Below are 21,092 nucleotides of genomic sequence, written 5' to 3'. Positions count from 1 at the left end.
ACTCAATTTGTCAGATTACCGTAGAGATTCAGGGTACTATTCGAATTTCCAAAATCAAAAAATGAAAAATCTTCCAAGATCAAAAATTCTAATTTAAGGGGTAAAATCATCCCTGAAAATTTGCAAAAAGAAATAGTTTTCTTTAATATTATTCTATCGGATATTTTTCGGTATTCTACTGAAACGGGTGGTTACTTTAGATGCACCCTGTATAATAGGATGACTTTTCACCGTACTGAAAACGAAACAATGTCCGCGTTGAAAGTCAGGCTAGCGCGATTTCAATGATTCCATGCTTCAGGAATGCCTGAATCGTGCGTGTCATTGCACGGAAGTGGAAGTACGGTAATTACAAGGGGTCAGTGATTACGATAGTTTCCACCTTAATGCCTTGTTGTCCTTTATAATCAGGAGTTCGAGTTATCGTCGAATTTCCAGCACGCCTCAGCGATAAATAACGTGAAGAAATGCCATTCGCGTGACTTTCCTTCCACCTTTCTTCAAATCTTCCACTTTCAAACCACAAATTCTCGTTAATGGACGGGGTGGAGCAAAATTTGTGACAGTGAAAAAAAAAATAATCGTTAGGCGTATTCTGTCTTTGCTACGTGGAATATTTCTCCGGTGTCCATCGATTTTCGCAACGAACCTCGCGACAAGGTATCAGAAAACAAGGAAAATTTCGTATTGAAATGAAATTCATCGATCGCATCGCGAGTCAATGGATTCAAGTGTTCTTTTTTCTTTTTTCGAAATTCACGTTTTGCGTAATTCTTTGAGAGTTCGCAGACCGTGGTCTGCGTGCAGGGAAATTCGCAAACGTTCTTTCGCGTTCGCTCGCGGGTACACGAGTTTTCGTGTACATCAAAAAACTCTCTCTTTCCCATCGCATTTTCACGTCTAGACGTGCTTCCACTTACAATAGTCGACGACAGTCATCGCCGAGCCGCGGCACAATTTACTTTTAATTCTCATCAACGTGTGCTACCTATACGTACGTCGCGTTTAACGCGGTATCAAGATCTCGTCTCATCGCCGGGATAAAGTTAAAAGCATTTTACGTACGACTCGACCTACCCCATCCCCTTACGAATTTATTTAATTTATTATTTATCGTCGTATCAAAGGTGCAGGCTTAAAACTTATCAGCAAAGACGGAACAGTAACGGACGATAAGCAGGATAAAGAAAGAAAGGGAAATAGGTTTTCATATTACGCTGACAGTGATCGAAACCGGAAGTGGAGATTGTCTGAAAAGCTATCAGGGTGTTTCTTTCGCGGTAAGCATCGTTTTTACCGGCGCCGCGATCATCTGTCGACGATTTGCGCTTAACTTCTTCCTATGTACGTCACTATCGAGGCTCTGAAGAGGAAGAAGAAGAAGAAGATGAAGAAAAAAAAAGAAAGAAAGAAAGAAGTTGAGGAACGAGACTCGCTAAGTGACTGAGCGAGCGAGTAAATACGTAAGAAAGAAAAGAAGAAGAGAGACAAAGTTTTTTGTATGCCTTCGCTTGGAGGGTCTCTCGGCAGGGTTGGATACTCTTATTCTTCTTATTCCTCTTTTCCCTCTCATCTTTCTCTTATTACTCCTTTTACGCCACGCTCCACTCGTCTCCTCCTGTATCTCCGTACTCTGATTTTTTCTCTTCTCCAATACCCCCTCTTCCTTTCATTTACTTCGATTCTTTCTATTTTTCGATTATTATACAAAAATAATGTTATTGTATCGAATTATAAACTGGATAATCCCGAATACGAGAAAATTTCACCAGGAAATTTCGCGAATTCAAACTGAAGCAAAAAGAAGAGAAGATACCAGAAGAAACACCTGGGAATTAACTTTTTATACACTGTACTAATTTATCTTTTGTTTACAGTGACATCATTTTGCAATGATTTTATCTAAATTGAAATACAACTTGAAAAACTTGCAAAAAATTATATATCAGTCAAGAAAATTGAAAATAAACCCCGTTTCACTGAACATCCTGCATATAGTTCAAATTTTGTTTTATTATTACTATGATGATTTATTTTTGTGCATTATAACAATCCCCTTTTTTGTTTAGACGCTGGGATTGTAATACCGTAAAGAAAGTTTATCTTTTGATGTATTATATAAATAAAAAGTTTCACTCATGGCCGAGATAGAGCATCGCCTAACTATTGAACCTTCAGCCGTCTGACTGTTAAATAAAGAGAAGAAGAGAGAGGGAAGCAGACAGCGAAGGTCGACCACTCGTCAAACGTCCCTCATGGTAACTCTTGTTCAAAATTTTATCTATCCCACGCGCGTTTCTCGCGACGCACCCCTTCGAAACTAGCGAAACCCGTCTTTGACGATTTTCGAATCACGCTGGGTCCAATTCGACGCAGAAACGCGAATTCGCCGGGAGATTTCATGAATTCAAATTAAAGTAAAAAAGAAGAGAAGTTCGTCACAATCGTGTCATAACTTAATCGTTAATTTCTGATACGATTTCATAAGATAAAAATAATTGAATTTCAATTTTACCACTCAGCTGTTAATTAGAAGTTAGTATATTTTATAATTTTACCTTTGTCAACCTTGTTCTCCAAAATTTAATTAACTTTCAGGTACTTGCCAAGGGGTCTGTCTTACCTGAAACAAAAGAAAGAGAAATTCGTTTTAAAACTCGTTATAAAAACTAACATAATTTAAAATTCTCTTGAAATACAATAGTGCAGTTTCGCAATGGTTCTTCTTTTTTTTTTTTCCTTATTTTTAATTTTCAAGTTCTTATGGATACGAAAGATGTAAAATACGCTTTGATCCCGCACGATTTCACGCAGATAGGAGCCGAAGGGAAACAAAGAGGGTGTCCAAGGAAAGGTGAGCTCTTTTCCCTCCACTTCTGCTACGGTGCTCGCGAAAACGAGCTGCACCAGAAGAAAAACGGCAATCTATTTCGAGGATTTTCGAGAAGGCTAGTTGGCAGCATTCGCAGACTCTACATCTCGAGATCGCCAGTTAAATAATGCGAGCTTTCTTGGAAGTGATCGATCAACCAGGACGGAGGACTTAAGATCGGAGGACCATTACTTTTATTCTTTTACCTGTACTTATTACAATATATATAATTTTTAAAGGAACAGTGTAAAATTTTAAAAATAAAGATAATGCATAAAAGAATCCGAGGATTAAGAGTCAAAATCTTTTTCAAACGAAAATATGTATGATAAACTTTGGTGGATTCAGCAAATATCAGACTTTCTTGTAACAGTTCAAGATCTTCTGATTCTAAAGTTAACAGTCGGCATACCGATGCCGTTATCACGCTCGAATAGGAAACAACTCCACCAGCGATGCTTCCTCGAAACGAGGCAGCTCGTGTGTCGTGTCGACGAAACGGAAAGGCGCCTTTAGGGTCGCCTCTAAAGGAGCATCCAGCCACGCGCATTACCACCCTATCTGACGCCCTTGCCACGGGGTGGTTAGTCGTTATCAGATCACCGGTTAAGCACAGGTGCGAGAAACGTTCATACGGTACACCCCTGCGTGGTGAGGTCGAAAATTATCCAAAGAAAATTAAAGAAAAAGGAATACCATGGTCTGTTCAGACGATGTGATTTTTTCACAAATCTGCTAATTTTGCTGATAATAACCAAAAGCAACGGATTATCCAATCTCGTATTATTATATTGACGATAATGTTATCGTCAAATATTTTCAGATAAAAAGAAAAGAAGATCGTTAACGTCGTTCAAAAATGATTGAGAACGAGCGTGTCACATAACGTGATCTCGTTTCAAGTTGTTGGACTTTCGAAGGGAACAAAGGGCACACGCCGTTCCATATGCATTAAAAGTGGATGAATAATTGACGACAGATAACAATCAGCTTCGTTCTTAATTCAGTTCAACGAGCACATGCATAATGCGTTCAATGAGAATTTCACGTCCCAGCTAACGTCTCTTTCGTTGATACCGCCCGGTTGAATGGCATTCGTTAACGATTATCAACAATGCCATCGGTCAATTCTGAAATCGATTTTAATTCCAGAATTTTATCGAATCTCGGTTCGTGAGGTAAAATCAAAAATGAAAGAATGACATAAATTCATAAAGATAAAAAACACTGAAAAATCAACTAATTCCTTAATTAATCCTTTAAATTCTAATTTGAAGTCAATGCTTTTTCTGAAATTTTTCATTTTCTTTCTTAATTTTAACATCGTCTTTTATCTTCTATTGTTATGGAGCTCTAAAGTAGTCCAATCACATAAGACATCCCGTACAGGGCGCACTCTCTGCAGAAGTGACTATATCGACACCTCGGCTGAATATATGCAACGTTTGGATCCCAATCTCTGTTGCATATATCCAGCTTTTACTGTAATAGGCTTTTTCGTTACAAGTGCTTCGTTAGATACGAAAGGGTTGAGATTAGAACATCCAGCTCAAAGCCTTCCTATTAGTCGTATGCTACCAGCATCGGTGGTTCAGTGGTAGAATGCTCGCCTGCCACGCGGGCGACCCGGGTTCGATTCCCGGCCGATGCAACCCTTGTGGGAAAAGTGTTCTTTTTTCTTTCTAAAGACATTTATTTATACAATTTTTAAATTTAACTTTACAAGCATTTCTATTTGCCTGCGTTTTCTATCGTTATTTATGCAGAAAAGGTATTAGCACTAGAACTACCAACGTTTGATGCACACTTACGTTTAAGTTGAAAATAATGCAGAAAATTAAATACCTTGGTAAAAAACTTGAAACCACTCATTTTGACCGGTTTGGTAGTTCTAGTGTTAAAATAGAGCAGAGATCTCTTAGGATGACCTTATAATTTGTGTTAAAATTAGTTTAAATAAATCACCTAAATTCAGGAACTTCAGTTCTTTCGTCGAGGATAAAAACGAATATGGACGCGAATTAGGACACCTCTGCATAATTAATACAGTTGGAAGTAAAAATAGGGTGAAATAAGGGGCTAACTCATACCCTGGTAGTCTGAGGCTCAGAATCGTAATCGATAACAATTTCAAATAACGGAGATTTCCAAATTATTCATAACACTTCATTTTCTTATAGACTTTCTACTCGCTAAAATTTCATTTCAGGTTCGACGACTGAATGTTTTCCCGAACATTTGGAACTCTGTGACAGTGTGGCTCAGGAACGAGATACACGACCAAAGAAATCAGAGTTCAGTTCTAAATTACATGCCTTTTGTACCTCGTACGTACTGAATTCCAAAACGTGTAAAAGAATTGAGCGCTTGCGCGAAGCGGAGTATGTCCAGAAAAATTCCGGGATAACAGGATGCAGAACAAAGTAAAGGAGCGACGTAGAAACGGCAGGCAGTGATTAAACTAACCAGCACCTCTTCTAAGAACATTACGAAAGAAATAACGCAATTGGTTCCTAGGAATCGAGTATCACGAGAACAAACGATCCCATTGAAAGCCATGATTATACAGCCGCGACATGTAAAAAATACTGATCGCGTAACTCGTACATCTGCCATGAGAAAAGATAATGATAAAACGCGCGTGAAATATTTACCAACCACACATTCAGGCCAACAGACACGTGTCACGAGAGGAAAAAGAAATCAATTTGACTGTGTATTGGCGAAATTTTTAATATCAGGTGTACGCGAAGAAGTTTTCAGCGTTTCTTTATCGGAAAACATCTGAACACCGCTAAAGTTGCATAGAATGCTAATGAGTTAACATTTTTTAAACAGAATTTCGTAAATTTTTAACAAAACTAACTTTCAACCTTCGCTCTGTACATTTTTAGTTGAAGAGTACTCGATTCTGATGGTTTTACTTTCTAATGCGTCATTCGATCGGAATGGTGTTCACCACCTGCAGCGTTCGCTTCAACGCGTTCTGTTTCATTAAATTTCTAACAACTTTAGGGTTGTGATTTTATGACATGTCATACAAACTAGAGACGTCTTAAGTTATTAATCATATTTCAGCACTTTCGAGACTTTTAAAACTACTTATCCCAGTGCAACGAATAAATCTACCCAAGACGACCTGAACGTGTTAAGGTAGTTGAAAAGAAACCCTTTATTTTAGTCCCAAAATACCCATGTACCCCTATAAGTTTCATTACTGCAGTGACCATCTACACCCCCTGACCTGAGATCAACCCTCTCCATCTAAGAGGCCTGCTAGGTAATTTCACAAGCCCTGAAGAAGTACTTGCCATTTTTTTTTTTATTTTACCTCGCTCTAGCCTTCGCCATAATAGGATTATTGCCTTTTGCAACGCGAACGAAGGTGGTACGGTCTATCTTTCGGTACTCTTCACAAAGAAATCAAACTGGTAAGAGGGCGAGAGAGAGAAGGAAGGCAGTAGTAAAGATCCTCGTCGATTAGGCTCCTTTCTACCTTCGTTAGTAGCCTACAAACGTTCGTTAGTGTCGCTTCGAAAGGACTCAGTCCTTTGGTCGGTCGTGGCTAGTATTTATCTGGCCGGACAAAAAATTTGTCGGCGAAAAGGTATCGATGACGCCTCGTAGCAGACTAGTTAGCTTCGTTAATTGATGAACCTTATGGGGCTGCTGCAATTTCATTCCGTACGCGACCTGTATCGCACTTTGATGGCGCGCCATCAAATTATGGAACAGAATAAGAATTTCTTCGTTCGATCAACAGCCCCAAGAATTCGTGTCATCGATATCGACAATTATTCCCGAATACGAGGGAAATAAGGGTGTTAAATAATGAATAAAATTGTTAAACACTAACGTTTATAAGTCGAGAAGAGAGGATTATGCTACATTGCAGAAATAAATGTGCAAAGAAGAGAGAAGCGAACGTAGAGAGGCTAAATTCCCTCAGTAACGTTTACTCTGATACTCTGATAATCCAATAATGCTCAGACGGTTTGAAAACTTTGTCTCCCTTATAATCCTATGCTCCCTGCACATGAGATCAATTTTAGCCCAAGTACTCGACTTCCTTAAGTAGCACTCGCCACTAATCCTACCAAAATTGAATCGTATCAAACGTCATTATCTTTCCATCATAGCTCCGACAAATAATTCTACAACTTTACTAACTCCCCCGCCACCCTTGCCCTTATTTTATCCATAGAGAAATAAAAACAAAGATCGTCAAACATTCTCTCCCCCTGTTTCTCTGATTCTAAGGGTACGCGGTGGGATGGAATTGAATTAAAACGATAAGTATCGTTGTCGCGCTTTCGCGGACGGGAAAGGGAGGGAGAAACTGCACAACAAGAGTTACAAAGAGACAGGGAAATGAAAAGACCACGGGGGAAGAGGTGGAGTAAAAAGTGGCGAGAAGAAAAAGCGTAGAGTAGGATGAAGAGGAAGAAAGAAGAGGGAGATAGCGCAGGCATGCAGCAAAAGCAGAGATACCATAGTACGATATCGCGTCTTTGTATGCGCGCGCAAACGTGTACACGCATGCGCTTGGAAGCGAGTCCGTGGAACGGAGTACGCGGGCATACATCGCCACCGTGCGCCACAAAATCCCAATGGGGAAAAAATTCAACATGCCATTTTTTTATCCATTCGAAATATCGAATCTTATTGAACTACTTTAGAAAAAGAGTGTGCGATCGATCAGACCTTTAAAGAACCCACGGATGCACGCGTTCCCCTATGACTTAGGGTACTTTATATCTTTGAAGTATAATAGTTTGTCAGAAAATCTTGGAATCTAGTATATACATTCAAAATTCCATTAACTTTAAATTTTGATTCCCATCTTTTTTCGACCATTTCTTAAAATTCTACCTCAGCGTGAGGCACGGCGGAGCGAAGAAAAAAGGCGGGAAAAAAGAGCGAAATATGTAGAGGGGGAAAAAAGTGGAAAAGAGTGTTGCTGAAAAAACAAGGAGAGGGAGGAAAGAGTGAAAAGACGAAGGAAGGGAGAGCAAGAGTAGGAGTGTATCCACGCACGTACCGTGCGCGCTCGTTTTGTACACGAGTAGCGTGTCGTATATGGTAGGTGACGCTTGAATCCGAGCCCTCCTACACTTAAGAAAGCGGCGAACGAAGAATTCACCGCGGGCGTGTACGCGTACACTGTCCTCCATAAGTATTAGGGCGCTTAGAAAATTTGTCACCAAATTCGATGGTACCCTTTCGTATTCTTCCAGTCGGTTATAAATGAAACAACGAACATATCCTTTCTAATTACTCGGACGTTGATCAAATTAATTCATCGCTTCGCGATAACGTTCCCCGATTACCAATATGTGTACGAAAGATGAAGAGTGTACTTGATCCAATAACTCGGACAAATTATTACATAATCGAGAAAAGTTGCAAGTGTCCTTATACTTCTGGACGGCAATGTACGCACCCACGCGGTCACAAGCACACATGTCACACATACGGGGATCTTTGCCTGTGTCGTTTACGTCGTATCTTGCGCCTCTCTGAACGCTTTATCTTACTCGGTCACGTACCGTTTCCCTCGTCGTTCTTCCTCGCTCTATCAACCTCGGTCTTTCCCTATATTCCACGACATTCCCTTGCAAACTGTCATAATCAGAGATCCATGCCATTTTATAGATGATGTAATGGTTATGAAATTAGATTCGAAGGATAATTTTATATTTTAAATAGTTCCGATTTTATTGTACAGCGCCGAGCAGCGATCCCTCCTAGGGATCTCGTTTCTGCACCTCATTGCTTTGTTTATCAATGGTTCTAGGAAATGCTGGGAATGATTACGCGACGCTATGGGAGACTGACTGGAGCACATCGTGCATGCTCTAATTTCTCTTACCCTTTATAAATATCCCCCCTATTTCGCACATTCTTCCTTTCTTTGCTCAAGTCATTTACCCGTTCATGCTGCTTCTTTCCCGTTTAGTACTCTTTTGTTAACTCGATCCATCCTTCACCCCCTTCGCATTCTTCTAATCTTCGGGAGGGGATGTACTACTAACTTTTTTTTTGTAACGCCGGAGGAGAAATATTGTTACGTACGCGCAGGTTGACCCCCTTCGTACTATTCGGCTAGGGAGCGCCCGGGCAGTATGGGACTCGTAGCGCCCACGCGAAAAAAATTCGGAGTGGCACCCTACCCGCTAAAACCCCTTCCCAGTGTGGGCCGCCGGTACCCTTTCAACTTTTGGGGTTATCACAGGAATACCGGCGTAGGATGTACTACTAACTTCCTCTAGAGAAAATGACGATGCAAGGAACGAAGGCACACCGCAGGAGAAATAAAAATCTGCCATCCAGGAGATATGGAAATACCTCTAAATAATGAAACTAACTCGGAATACGTGTTGGTGAAACCTTAGTATGGGTCAAGAACGAGCCGGCCACCCTCTGTTTGAAGGGTTAGCTGACGAACGCTTGCACGGCATTCTGCGCGTGATCGCTATCACGAATGGAAGCGCAATCGAGGCGGTAATTGCTATGCCAATCTCGATCGATTTTCAACGGTCGTTGAATGTCTGTGGCCCGTTTCGCCACACACACAGCGATGTCCCAAATTTCTATCTCCTCAAGATTCCACGGAACGATCTTTCGAGCATCGTTCACCGATCGTCGTAAACGATAACGTTCAGAATGTCGATTTCGTGATAGAAACTAACGATCGGATATAAAAGAAACGATTTACGATAGGTGTGTTATCGAGTCGTTCTGAGAATTTTGAGGAATAATTCAATAAACAATCGGAAGAAACGATTTGCAAGAGAAGTCTAGGGACAGTGCCCGATCATCTTGTGATCCCAACTTCTTCTTTGAGTCCTCGCTACTTCTTTAGAAATTCGATACGTAGTGATACAATGTGACGGCTAACACTGGCCAGGCAACACTTTGTCGAACTTGTTTTACTAGGATAATGCTACCGCAGAACCGAAAGTAACGCGATGCTTTTCTTGTGGCTCTCTCAGAGCAGCCTCTTGGGTTGGCTCCGTCCAACGTTTCAGACCTTTACGTTCCTTCCATGTTATCACTAGCCAAGATGGGACATCTGACACAGGCTACCTGAATAACTTGCTCGTTTCTGACGATAGCGAAAAATACTTATATCGAGAGGGACGTAACGCAACGTTAATACAGTAGCTGCTCGATAATTTCGCGCTTTCGTGGCTCCGGAGAAAGGAAATTGTTAAATTACTACCGTAACTATGGCGCGTATATCATGGTCTTAATATCCGCCGATAGAGGAAAAACTCGCAGTATCACTCCGACAGGAAGTGAAAAGAAGAAAACCATCTTTCTTGTCTTCTCTCGCAATCTTCCAACCATCTCCTTCCTGAATTTAAAAACGCTCGTTACTTCGCGCGAACACGTTCGAATAGCGAAGAGGAAGAAAGAGGCGAAGACGAGAAAAGAAAGAGGTAGAGAGACTTAAATGTGTTCTAGAGTTCGCAAGGTTCAACCGATACGCGTCAGTCTGGTATCTCGTGAGAAAGATGATTATAAAGTTTGATTCTGCGAAATAAAAGCAACGGTTCTACGCGAGAGAAAATACGTCTACAGATCCGCTTTGAAATGCCTACAATGCAGTCCAGAGTGCATCTTCTTTACAAGAAGAGCTCACCAATTTGACTTTTTTTTTTTTAAATTATATAGACTTTCAAAATGAATAATTTTTGCAAAATCATAATGCGAATTCCTGCGAAATAAAAAAGGAATTTGTATCTGTTGATTATATAATAATCAACCGAAGTTACAAATGTCATCTACAAAATAACCATCAAGAATCATCCCTTTCCCGCTTAGTTTCTGGAGCGAAACGAGCCGCAATTCATTAATCTGTATAAAAATAAATGCCTTTTTACAGTGCATAGCTGTACCGGGCAAGAGCGACGCTCGCAACGCGCATGCGCGTGCAGAGTAGTGGGGAGAAAGAACGCGTAGGGGTATTCCCCTACCACTTCTCTGTTTAGAGTTTATATAGCATGCAATTTTAAGCCCGTTTCAGGTTAGCCACATTTTGTTAAGCGCGACAAACGTGGCACGGTAGTCGGTGTTTTGTCGCGACACATTCGCGTCTCTGGCTGGTGTGTTTTCCACTATTAAGTAAAGCCGAAGTGTGGTTACAGTTGTGTTGGTGACGATTTCTCTATCCCCCCACTTTATCCCTACCGAATCACCTCTACCATCCGAGGCTCCGCCTTCAGCCTTCACTCTAGCTTGGCAAAACTACTCGTTTTAGGATTTCACGCTGTTATCTATCCCCTTCCACGTCGCTGAGTGAGAAATAGCGTGATACTGCCTTTATGGACTGGCGGGGGATGACGACCTATTACTCGGAGAGGCAGGAATCTTGCCACATAGAGAGGCAATACGGTGTCTAGGTACTGAACTCTCTCGCAGTAGATTCGCAGAGGATCTGCCAACCTGCTAGACTCGTCTTCTTACATAAGGATCCAAAAGTTTCAGTCAACCACTGAGAAATTACCACTCGGTACATACGTTATTATGAACGTATCTGTTCGATCCAGCGCAAATCCCCTAATGAACTCGGCGACGTAATATGGCTACAACCAAATGACTTATGGATGACACGTGCTTCAACCCTGCCAAACGCGGCTCCGAATTTTTCAAGGAAAAAATCCGCGTTGTTCAAGGGCCGTACGTAGAATAGAAGCGAGGGAGAAGTTAGGGTTGGGGATGGCAGAAGGATGTCCCTTAAATGATTGACGGACAGTTAGGCCATAAGAGGTCAGGAGATGGGCCAGTGGTTCCCAAATGTTCTCTATAGCGTTAGGATTATCGAGATAAAGCTGATAATTGTGATTGAAGAAGAAATTGTAGACTAGTTTAGTATTGTACCGTCGTAGATTTACTTTCTCTAATATTGTCGTAGAGATAAGATACAGATATTCTTATCATTCGCTAGGATGGTCCCATCTACAAGTAGCCACTCGATGATGTTCTCAGTTTGGGACTCTTCCAAGAAACAGGGAATTATGGTGTTACATTCTGCATATGATTCTGATTCAACGATTGCAATGTTACGTCAATTCGAGGATCTCTTATGACGTAATAGTCGTCGTTTTAATCCTTTATTTAACATGGAATGACTTACTGTAATAGGTCATTGAAATCGCCTAAAGATCTATCATTCTCAGATAGACAAAAAACAGAGTGGACTTCGAATTCTCTGAGATCTCTGCTATGTTATGTTCTTTGCCTTTTTTATCTTTATTAAAAAATAATGTTAGTGAACCAGCCTTTCGTAAATGACTGACTGCTTGTAATGGGCGGATATATATATACGCCTTCCGTAAACGACTGACTACTTGTAATGGGCGTATATATACGCCTCCCTTGAATGACGGATCATTTTTAGAGAGGGTATATATCCGTCAGTCGAAGCGAAGAGGTTTAAATTATCGGAACGATTGCGCATCCTTTATGAAAGGTTTAAAGAATACTTGTCCGAACGGATAAGTTCCGTGTCCGCGCGGCTAATATAAATCTACCAGCGTGTAAAAGTGGAGAACTTTCCGGCATTGCGTCGCGTGTCTCTTCCGTGTCTGTGAGGGTCAAGGCCATACAACGACATACGAACACACTCGGAATACGCATTTAGATTCTTGGCATCACGCTAACGCGTCGTCTCGCGACGCACCAAAGACTACGCGTACAATTTAGTAGTCTTACGAACAATAATTTTCCCAGTTTTCCGTTGATGCAGTAGAGTCACATGATAATTTTCTTACCACAGAGTTCCCTGTTAGAATCGATGTTCGACGATTCCTCGTTTCGTAGAAGGGATCGCTATCGTATAAGGGGTAGCTATTGTAATATGTAAAGTTTGCTTGGAAAGTTGTAAGAAGAAGCTTCGAAATATCCATCGCTACCCCGCAAGGGTGTAACTGTGTTAGATCGAAGAAAGACAGCAGGAATAGTGGCAGACCATAGCGCATTAGAGGCTCCTCCCTCTGACAAGAGGGAGGTCAGAGCGGTGCTCTGTCCAGCAGAGCCGATTTCGGAGCCGCACAGCTATGTATTAGATTGTCTGTGTGTTACGAAAACACAGGAAGAGACGAGTGATGGGAGACTAAACTGTAGGGACGGAAGAGACCTCGACACAGTGAAAAAATTTTCGGGGCCGAATGAACACCACACTCGCTGTCTTCTTATGCGAGTATACGTACACACTTGCCTCTAAGTCAAAGAGTCGGTACCATAAGTGTATGGATACGGTTACTGTGTTAGAGAGCGATGGTCAGACTAAACTTCAGGGATTCCTCTCCTGGACAGCACTGTTATGACTCAGTGCTGCTCCGAGCCTTGAAAGTGCTTTTATACACTTTCTGTTTACGTAAGTACGTCTACAGACAAGCGTAAGAAGCGAAAAAAAATTGTATGAATCATTCATTAACCCTTTCATTGTGGAGCGGTGGCAACGTGGTTCCTTGTTTAATTAGTTTCTCATTGATTATACGAAATACCAGTGGGAGAATTATTGAGTAGATGAAAGGCGAATTGAAGAACGAGTATAGTTACAAATTTTTGGTAACAAACGAAAACCGCCTGTTGGCACCCAAGTGAGCACCTCGTGTTGGACGCCCTTCGGCATCGTGCGCCCTAAACGAGCACTTCTAGTTAGACGCCTTTAGGCGCTGTACGCGGTCAAAGGGTTAAACGTTAATTTTCTTCGATTCGAGCATTGATACACGAGCATTTTTACTTGTCTATTCAGGCCATAGAAACATGTGTTCTCAGCAGTCGTTGTGCACCCCAAATGTGCACAGTCTTTTTTCTTTATTTTAAGACTTAGGACAACTGTTGTCGTGTATGTACACCTGGGTGCAACATAGGCTCCCCTGGTTAAGGGAGGAGCTTTCCACCACTTGCCTTCGATCTTGAAAGAACGCGGGGAGATCCCAGAAAAATCCAAGAAGAGTCAGGAAAGTCGGGAGAAACAAGAGAAACAAGGCAGGTAGGGGAATACTTCTTTCCCTACACTTCTTTCTAACTTAGGGAAGCCTACGTTACACGTGACTGTACTCCATTATTCTTTAGTGTTTTTTTATCTATTTTATTACCTGCTAATTACAATTTGAAAAATAGTCGTTATATTACGAAGCACTTAAATATAATTCAATTAATAACTTTCTATTGAGTACAAAAAGGAAGATAAAATTGCAGAAGTCGTAAAATGAATAACACTTGTCATCATTCTATGTCAATGAAACTATATTACCATAATAATAAATAAGGTTTAACAACGTCCAATAACAATCCGACTCTAATTTATCAGTAATAAACGTTAGAAAAGCATTCGATCAGAATTGCCTGTTGATTATTTCTCTTTTATGCATTCTCCAAAATGTTCGCACATTCAGGTCACTCGAGGATCAATAGTTATCCATGTAAAGGTAGTTAAATAGGGTAAATTTAATTATAGCTACGGTATATGCCAGGAGACGATATCGATGGAAGAAAAAGACCTCAGGTCGACGGTCGTAGCAGGGTCGGGTCATACCGGCCAAACAGGAAACGGGACTTACGTCACGGTCTCCGGTACAACCGTGGTTAAAACGACTTTGCAATTTTATATTCTGTTACTTTTACACTTATCTCTGTAAAAATACACGAAATTTCATCGTTATACGTCATTTGGCAGCGATTGATGTTGCGACGCCCAGGTGCAACACGCGTACCTAAGCGTCGCGGCATCAATTATGCTAACTCTTAATGATTTAATTAATCATTTCATCTTATTTCGGTTGAGATGCACCTGTATGCCCAAAATCATACACAAGGAAACTCGTATTATATACCGATATGAAAATGCTCATTAAAATCTAAGAACACTTGGTACGATTTCCTTATCGGACGAGGAAGTAATCTTCTATTATTCGATTTTCACAAGAAAAATTATGTATCCTGCGAAAACGGAATGAAGCGTACACGTGTGCATAGAATACAGTAGAACCTCGCTGGCTAGCACGAATCATGTTTCGCGTAGGACTAATGTCGTGAGTACATTTTACGTGCTGGTACCTGTTGGAGGACGTGACTGGTAAAAGCCAAAGGAAAGACGACGAAAAGAGAGAAAACAAACGATCGGAGCCAAGCGTACGAAAACAGACCAATGAGAGGTTGCGCGTGCGCGCACGCCAAAGATAGAAAGAGGATGAAAAGGACATAAAGGATCCTCATCTTTCCTTCGCACCAAAGGGGAACCGGTTCCCCGTCAATCTTAGCGCCGTATTGCGAAATTTTGTCCAATCAACATCGCGGCTCTTCCTCCTCGGCCGTTCTTTCCGAGCATGATTTATTCATTTATTTACGTCACTGCGAAACTGCACGATACGGATAATACAGTAAAACCTGACCAGCCTGTGTACAGTGGACATTCGATAATTTCCCGCCTTTTCGGCAGCTAGAGGCGAGGAATTATCAAGCGTTCTTCCATAGTTCATGGGACACGTGTTATTCATTACGGTAGATTTTCTCAAAAATTAAATTTTATATTCTATGGTTATCAGCAGACAGAAGTTTCATAACGGTCTAATACAAATTAGCTTATTTGAAATTAAAAAATGAGCCAAGTTTCCAGAGCATGTACAACGTTTAGATAGCCGAAAGGATATAACTCACGCATACTATTTCTTTTGTAACGCACACTTTCCATTGTTTCAACGTGATATTGCGTACAACGTTGCCTTCCATTTTAATTATCGAACAGAGAGGCTCGAAAAATTATCTGCATGTGCACACTTCGTGCACTTCCGCGTTTTTAGTCTGATTCAAAAATATCATTCGTAATAAAGAGGAATGAGTTTCGTATAAAATTTCGTTCCTCTGAAATAGCATTTAAACGTTTCAAAATTCCATCTATTTATCTTTTCCTTTTTTCTTTTTTTTTTTTTTGAAACATGAAAAATGAAAGAGACAAATTTAGGTGATTATTAGATTGTATCATAGAAATTTCGAAATGCAGAAAGTCTGACACAATTTGATGACATAAAAGTATTGCAGAATAACACTTGTGACATGTCGAATTAAAGCTTGAAATTTCATGAAAATGACCATATAAGAGTTTCGTCAATATTCTTGATGTACATAAGCTAATCATTTGTTGAAACGCTAATTGGCAACACTAATGATAAATCGTAAACTTGTTAATCCATTACGTGTTCCAATGAAGACCCAGCCATTTTGTATGAAAAATATTAATGAAAAATTGATGTAGTCATTTTCGTCAAATCTTAAGCTTTAAATTGATATGCCATAAATGCTATTTTGCTGCACTTTTATGTCATGAAACTGAAACCTTCGACTAAGGTGAATCCTCTAGCTTTTCTCTAAAACTATCAAGAATCTATTGCATTAAATGATGCATTTCAGCCTAAATTCTTTTATTTCTGATAGTATAGGAGTTCCAGTCTTTCTTTTTGGAAAGCCAACCCCCTTCAACCTTTACCCATTTACTCAAATGTAAGCAGCAAAGGGGTGGATTATTGGAATATAATCAAAATTCAAAAGAATATTTTTTCATCGTCACTTCGCTAAAGATCTTAATCTACGAATGAGCTAGTCAGAAAAAAAGTATGTTAAAAGCACGAGAAAAATATGTATCGACGAAAAGCGAAGCCTCATCTTTTCCAGGCAAGTTGCCCGTACACGCGTCGAATGATTTTCATGGTTCGTTAACCATTCGTCATTAATCGACGGAGTAATCGGTCGGTCTCCACCTCGGACGCCCCTTATTCTCGTATTTCACAAAGCTTCAACAACGTGCACAGGCAGGCGTTAACCTTCTCGGTGTACCAGCGTCGACTTTCGTCGACAGGCATTTTTTACCAACATATTCGTGTTACCGTATCGTTATAATCGCTCGACATACAGTATTTAGTCGTAATACCGTTCCTATTGTAACACCAAGCGGTATCTTATGCAAAATGAAGAAAAACGACAGACCGATAAATATTAAAAAAAATATTTTGATTTTTCATTCATGCTCTTTTCCTCTATTTGTACGAAGATCAATACTAATTTTATCAGAGACCAGTCATTACACAAAAATGTCTGTGATTTCCGCGTAACGTTACATCGCCGTATCAGAAAGGTTAACAATCTTCCAGCGGAGCCAACTCAACTCTGACCCCGACTATTTTGTCAGAATCACGATGAACATACTGGTTTATGCTACTGATAATAGTGTATCTTGCGTTTATTAAACTCTCTTTCGCAATCATTATTTAATTTAGCGATTTTCAATTATAAATATAGCGACCGTGGATTATTAATCCTTGTTCGGATTGCGGTGGCCTTCTAAATTTTTAATTAACCGTGCTTTAACGCGTGTTTATATAATTATTTGAAAATGTATGTAATCCGCTATTATCTTATCGAGTTTTTAAATATGAAGTTCGATGTTGTACACGTTTGAACGAATACTTCCTTGAAGCTCGAATAAAAATAAATTTCAATGATAAAATTATGTGTTACATTCTACCTCGGTCCATTTCCATTAGCCTTAAGTATATCTTAACTATATTAGCAATTTATCGTTATGTATCAATAAAATATCAACCGCACCTCTAGTACCAAGTACCAAGTCACTACAGCTCCCCCACCCCCTTGGTACACAACAGTGATGGGTTATCGATGGATATCGCTAATATTCTACCGTAGATTGTACACCTCGGTGCAACGAGGGCTTCTCTTGGTTAAGGAAGGGGGTAAAGGGGAGGAATTGCCTACCACTTGCTTTTGGTCTTGGAAGAACTTAAGGAGAATCTTTGGAAAAATCTTGCACCTCCCTATCGAAGCTGTCGCCACGGAGAAAATGGTAAATATGGGTAAACACGTGTGATTCGCAGGCGACTTTGCTAAACCTCGTCATTTCCGAGCGTTCCTTTGGCGAAGCAGCCGGAACATTGCCTCTGCTCGCTTCTACCCGCCTTTGCTCGCCACGATGTTTCGTCTGGCAAAACCAAGGACCGGTTTTTATAACCTTTAGAACACACGTTCGATGTTGGCTCGCTTCGTCTCGCCTCACCTTACCACGCCTCGCCTAGCTTCATCTAACCTAACCTCACTTCCAACTCCCAGCTGCACCAAACGAAAATTCGTTAAATATTCCCCCGCGTTACATTAACCTACCGATCCTCCACCCAAAATTATCACTTAACGCTTGCTTAACCTACAACTACTAGGGCGACACTAAAATGAAAGCGATTAAAGTTAACGAGTAACGGATTAATCAGTAAGATGATCTTCCATGGAGAACAGGATTGATCGGAAAATATTACCCAATTTTTACCACGTTACTGTAAAATATACGTATTTTTTATACTTGTATACTTGGATAGATCGTATGGTTTCCGGTTTGAATGATGGTAACTTTAAACGTCGTCTATTCAACGATAACTTTAGGAAGCAACGATCGTTTAACGCTTGAAAAACTGCCTAAATCGATTGGAATAAGTACCGGAATTCGTAATCTATAGTATAAACGAGATTCGTTTGCCCATAACGCTAAATATTTCGACCGTACGTTTGGCACCGTCGCGTCGCTTCCGAGCGACGCCAGTTCCCGTCGAATAAAAGAACCGAATACTCTCTGTTATGTATTGTTTATTAGATCAGAGAAAACAGAGAAAAGGCTTTAAATTGCTACGCGAGAATTGTTTATTATTCACTTCGACATGTTTTATGCATTTTCACGGTTTTGTATAGGTTAAATTTGATTTACTCAGTAACTACCCTGATCAACTCAACTTTTAATCAATTTTTTTAATTTCATTATTTGGACACCTGATAAGTACTCGATCGTTGAAAAACCAAATAACTTATTTCCATAAATTTATTTCTTACTAGCATGTGGCATAATTATTGTATATGGCTTGTGAATAATTTTAATTTTTTTTTTTTTTTTTTTTTTTTTTTTTTTTTTTCATAAAAATTGCAACGTGAAAACAAATCGAAATAAAGATGCATATAAAATCCTGAGTAAATTTAATTGATTGTAAAAATTTGTTAACAATTGAAGATATAATTCTGAACCAGTAATTTCAAGCTTGCACTGCTTGGTTCAGAACGTTCGAACTGTACGTTAATTCTAGTTTGTAGAAACTATGGTTTGCCTCTGTACGTGCTCATAAAAGATGGGCAATAGAATGCATTTAGGAAAAGGGTCAGCCGAGACTAAACCGTGTAAGAGAAAGTTTGTGAAAACTGACCTGCGAGGTGTGCGGTTCTATCTTCTGCGAAACGAGAACTTCGTTTATTCCGTTGTACGGAATACATTTATACTGTTATTTTAATCTTAATCCCACGCTTAAAGTATACAACTCTGTGCTTTATGACCGGAAATTAAACTGACTGTACATAGGGTACGATGCGAATAGGGCGCCACCACATTTTATTTAATTCAAAATTTAACATAAGTCTTTGGATTTTTTCTTGAAATTAATTGAAACTTACGTAATTTACCAAAACAAATATTTTACCCAGAATAGATCATTTCGTTTTAAATAATCTCAGCTTGCAAAAAAGAGTGAAATAAAAACAAAAACGAATTTCCGGAATTTGATGTTGGAAAAACTAAACTGCTAACGTAGTTCTTATCGACGGAGGACATATTTTAATATCCGAATAAAAAGCGCCGTTTTTCGATAAAAATTTGTCGTTGTCGGTAATACGAGCAATCATGAAATCATACCGACAGAAATGTTACAACAGGAGAGCGCAGGGAATCCACTAAATGTGGTGAAAAATGTGAAAGAAATCCATGATCGATATACGAAACGTTATTCGTATATAAGAAACGAGCGATTTCATGAGATACGGTAGAAAATAAACGTGTTTGTTAGATATTACGTCTATACGATCGAGTGTAATCTTTTATATTTCTATGCCTGTTACGAAATTCTATCGTTACAGAAAACAACAACTGTGCTCCACAAAAATTACACATACCGATTCTATTCAAGTTTCTATCTTATTAGAAATAATTTAGAAGATCGAAATAACGCTTTCATTTTTTGCACATGGAGCCCCCCATGAGATAAGATCGGCTATTGATTATCGCAATAAATTTGTTATAAATGTTAATATTGCAAAAGAAAAGAAACAGAAAAAAGCGCCTTTCAACTTGGGCCTGATTGAAAATTCATCATTAAGATTCGACTATAATATTTAAGGGGTCTGTGTCTAAGGTAGTTAAAGTTAGGTTATGTACACGTTTTCAGATGAGTACTTAACGAAGATTAGCAAGAAAGATGTTATGTTCGTTTGTTTATAAGTATGGGCAGAATTATCACAAAATTCTGAATAAATCGTGATAATATATGCAATTAATGCATGGGGTGTGTCTATTACTATGTTGATCAATAATAAACAAAAGTACAAGAGAAAAGAATAATGTATCGCATATAACTGTTTCTAAATATCAAATCAAACACTTTAAAAATACAAGTGTTCTGTCACATTTATAGAAGTTCAGTTTTACTAAGAAAAAATCAAAGTTTTCCTCATTTATAAACATAAATTAATATTTAAACCTTTGAACTTCTATGTCAAGTTAGCTTGACATTTTCTTATCATAGTAAACATATATATGTAGTAAACAAAAACGAATATAGTTTATTTCTCATGAATGCTTTAACATATATTATTTCTAACAGGAAAATAATGAAACGCAGCAGAGTTTTTATTGAGCGAATACAAAGAAATGTAAAGAATGCAAAGGGTTAATATTTTGTGGAGCGTTTCATCCTTCTTTCATTGTAATTATCATTTGTTTGAATTTTCAATTCTGCCCATTTTTAACAAACTGTTTTAATTCTCATACGTATACATGAAAACTGTCTTAAACTTAAAATAATTTTCAAATTAAAGAATTTTCCTCTAAACTTTAGTTTTTTCTATCCCTCTGATGCTATTTATGCAATACATTTACTACAGACTACTATATGTGATATAACATTGTGCATTCTATAATTAATACCAACTGTGTGAAAGTATAAAACAATAGAACCCTTCCAGGAACAGTTAGATCGTCATTTGAAGTGTAAAGGGTGAATAAGTTGATTTTTTTTTCATTGGAAAAGTACTTTTGTTGTATCACCCCTACATTGTGCGGTCTTTTTTGTCCGGGGGTACACGTGACAATGTACGATCAAGTTGTATGACACTC

At 39.3% G+C, this 21,092-nt stretch overlaps 2 protein-coding genes and 1 non-coding gene across 14 annotated transcripts in view; 2 read left to right on the top strand and 1 right to left on the bottom strand.

The window, feature by feature from the left end:
• LOC117602128 (uncharacterized) overlaps nucleotides 1-21,092 on the top strand; it is a 69,584-nt gene that overhangs the window by 33,469 nt on the left and 15,023 nt on the right. The gene's annotated exons all lie outside the window — the stretch shown is intronic.
• Nucleotides 1-21,092, bottom strand: part of wge (BAH domain and coiled-coil containing protein winged eye) — a 66,618-nt gene that overhangs the window by 43,467 nt on the left and 2,059 nt on the right. The gene's annotated exons all lie outside the window — the stretch shown is intronic.
• On the top strand, nucleotides 4,453-4,523 carry TRNAG-GCC (transfer RNA glycine (anticodon GCC)). The gene has a single exon. It is a non-coding gene; the product is annotated as a tRNA-Gly (tRNA).

The sequence above is a fragment of the Osmia lignaria genome, chromosome 13, assembly GCF_051020975.1.
Source record: "Osmia lignaria lignaria isolate PbOS001 chromosome 13, iyOsmLign1, whole genome shotgun sequence".
Taxonomy (NCBI): domain Eukaryota; kingdom Metazoa; phylum Arthropoda; class Insecta; order Hymenoptera; family Megachilidae; genus Osmia; species Osmia lignaria.
Note: the sequence above shows the minus strand (reverse complement) of the source record. Positions and strands in the feature narration are given on the sequence as shown.